Raw genomic sequence first — 3614 nt, forward strand, 5'->3', positions numbered from 1 at the left:
ACCCATCCATCCATCCATCCATCCATGCATACATAGAAACATACATACATACTTACAAAGCTACCGACCCACATACCTGCGTACCTACCTACTTACCTACAAATCTATCTATCTACCTTCCTACAAACCTACCAACATACCTACCTACCTTCCTATACACACTCACACATTCATGCATACATACACACACATACAAACATGCATACATACATACATACATACGTACATCTGGGCATACACTAACACAAAATACTGCACACACACACATATGCACAAATACCTAGTTGATGTTGATAGAAGTTCCAATAAAGGAGCCTTGAATCTATGTTAGAGTCCGGCTCTTTCTCTATGGACAAGAAATACAGAAATGAAACTGATTGATAACATACATATATATCGTTTCTCTCTAAATTGACAAAACTTTATTTTTTTCAGCTTACTGCCTGATTCAGCGAATCTTTCAAGTAACAGCCAACTCACGTTTACCCCGGAAATAAATATTTGACGCTACACTATACATTGAGTGCTTTTTCCAGTTACCGCTCGTTGTTTTCTGATGCTGAAAATATTATATGAATATGTGTGATTGTATGTGTGCGATATATATATGCGTGTACATACGTGCCCATACATATGCATCTAAATAGATATAATAAAACAAATTTTCACCTATAAGTACATAGTCTCTATCTTTTTTCCAACTAGAATCTACTTTTCCTAAATTAGGGAAAGCATTGTAGGCATGGTGTAGCAAAACTAGAAAGTTATATGAAAATGTCGTTTAAATTCTTCGCAAAGTTTAGCCTATCAGTCACAATAGAAACGAATTACAGATCTGCTCCTTTTCTACATGTTCCTGGCTGAAATGTTAGATTATATGCTCCTTACCATAAACCAAACGAGAATCTTAGGAACGTTAAAACATACTCAAATTATCCCTCTGCAATTATAACCTCTATAGTTAATAGCGTTTCGTATAGAATGCCGAGATAGCCATTCATGTAGCGTGGCGCCAATTCATAACAGCTGGCAATATGACTGCTGAGGAAATATGATTGTCGTTTTCCTATTGGTTGAAAACTGCTCATATTTGAATTCTGAAAATTAGTAAAAGAATATTTTTATGCAATTTCAATTCTTAAAAGTCAAGTTGAGAAGTTATAGAAACCCTGGATTTTGGGGAAAACTTTAGTGTCTGTGGTTGTCTAAATGAATCCACGTCACTCAAATCCAGAGTAATGGTTATTGCCATGAGAAATACTCTTTAAAAGTCCGACACCTATTTTGGTTGTCGTATTTCATTAGCTAGAAAAATGATATACATATAAATGTATATAAATAAACTATATTTCTTCGCAACCTGTTTAACATATTTAATTCTGTTTAATAATCTGTAACGTTTTGTTTTTATAGCGGTACGTAATAAGGACACGATTTTCAATATACATTTGCATAAGACGTATAGGTGTAAATTAGCGTCTGTACAAGACTTACGCTAACATGGCGTACATTTTAACTTGAGAGATAATACTTATTGATATCCTTTACAAGTTAAGGATCAGCTTTATCAATATCAACTTCCACTCAAGACAATTAAAATATACACTCGTAAATGAGTATAAAATAAGCAGCCTTAAAATAACGATTATTTTAACTGCTATAACTGTTGTAGAAAAACTGGTGACTACCAATAAAACTGTTATAAAACTTTTTTTTGAAGGTTTAAGAGAAGATTTTAATGATATGTCAACATGTATGTCTGTGTGTGTGAGTGCGACATAGAAACATAATAGACAGGCCGTCATGTAAACAAAGTGTATGTGTATACAAACATGGATTTATGTGTGTGCGAGAAATACAGAGCATAGAAAAGAGTCTTAGAAAAGGACGTTAGAAGAAAGTCCAGACACAAGGATGATAAATACCAGTTCATATTCAAGGTATACAGTGGTTGAGGTGCTGTAACAAGAACTTGAGGCCTCGTAGCAGAGCTGGAGGAGAGGCACATGTCGTGAGAGGTTGTGGCTTCAATGCTGCTGCCGGTTACTTGGTACAAGAGTTCTTACAGGTTGTATTCGCTGTTAACCATGGTGAAGTAATTCACAAAGTGTTGTGATAGAACCTGTGCGAGTGCTGTTGGTAGTGTGCACGTAGAGAGGTTGGTGTAGACGCTAAGAAGCTGGAGGCGACGAAGGTGGAGTCTGTCGTAAGCTGACATTCCAAAGACTGGGGCAGTTTGAATGGGAAACGATGCCCCACCCAATATATTCGCCGGACATGGCCCATCTGCTTATCATTTATTCCGTGGTCTTTCAAGATCGTTTAGACGGAAAAAATATGAATTCTGTAGATGAGGTCAGAACAGTACTGGGGGAGTATTTTCCGTCACAGACAGGTGACTTTTAGAAGAGGGGCCTTGCAAGCCCACCAGATAGATGGAAGAGAATTGTAGAAAATGAAGGAGAGTATATTTTAGATTAAAAAATAACTTTATCTTACATTTACACACACATACACACACGCACACACGCACTCACACGCGCACTCACACACACCCACATATCTATACATATACATATATGCTGGAGGACTTAGAAATTTCTGGTTTGGTGACCGAGTGCGCAGGTAGATTACCAGGGTAAGTTGAAATCTAAACCGTGGCGAAGAGAACTGACATACGAGATGAAGACCTCTAACAGAAAATCCTGAGATATGTCGTTCGTGGAATCTGTGGAAAATATTTGCAACAACTTTCTGCTATTAGTATTTTCAAATAGGCTGGCTGTACTACACGCCCTTCGCCACTTAAAACCATCTGGCTATCATATTCACTAATAATACATTACATATACACGACGAAATGACGGTAGAATCTGCTTTTTCGCTTTTTCACTCTCACCGTCTTTCTCTCCTTCTGCGTGCGCGCGTACACACACACACACAATATATATTGTAGCCCACTGTGCCGATTTCCTTAATGTGCTTGTACACCCAATCCAATGTAGAGTAGTTCAGTAGATAAAATTCGTCCACCAAGCATCTAAAATGAGTGGCAGCAGTTTGAACATATGCAGGATGGGACAGACAACAGCTAAATGTGTGGCTGATAATCGAATAAAAGCAATCACAGCACTCAACGTTGCCTATGGATTTGCCAGGTGAAGCTTCATCGATGTTAGGTAACCCTGGGTTACCAAATACAATTGTTACAGGAACTGGGAATGCAGTACAAAGGATCCAGTGAAGAAGAACAGCAACCCATTAAGATATTCTTAGGAAGAATGTCATGGAATTCGTAGAGAAAGGGGCCAGAGTAATACAGCTTTCGTTTCCGACCTATTTAACTCTACCAAGAAGCTGCTCGTGATGTGGGTTTCTCGAATGCTTGGTGGGTGAAGTATATACTTTTTATTCTCGACTGCCTGGGTGACCCTGCAGTAAAAAAGGAGCATGGACAAGGTATAAACCTGATAAACCTTACATCGCCAACGATTGAGTTTTACATGAAGCAATTGAGCATGAAGAAAGTTCAGGATGTTGTTAAGGCAGTAAGTTTAGCCTCTGCTACCGGGGCTCTTTGCAGTAGCCTACTGAAAGCCAATAAGGAAAAATAT

The 3614-nt window shown here is 38.1% G+C and overlaps 1 protein-coding gene across 1 annotated transcript in view; it reads left to right on the forward strand.

The window, feature by feature from the left end:
- LOC106880707 (uncharacterized) overlaps positions 1 to 675 on the forward strand; it is a 31434-nt gene extending 30759 nt beyond the window's left edge. Inside the window, exon 7 of the mRNA XM_014930782.2 lies at positions 436 to 675. The gene's annotated coding sequence lies outside the window, so the exon portion shown is untranslated. The remainder of the gene's footprint in view (positions 1 to 435) is intronic.
- The last annotated feature ends 2939 nt before the right edge of the window (positions 676 to 3614 follow it).

This window comes from Octopus bimaculoides, chromosome 20, assembly GCF_001194135.2.
Source record: "Octopus bimaculoides isolate UCB-OBI-ISO-001 chromosome 20, ASM119413v2, whole genome shotgun sequence".
NCBI lineage: Eukaryota > Metazoa > Mollusca > Cephalopoda > Octopoda > Octopodidae > Octopus > Octopus bimaculoides.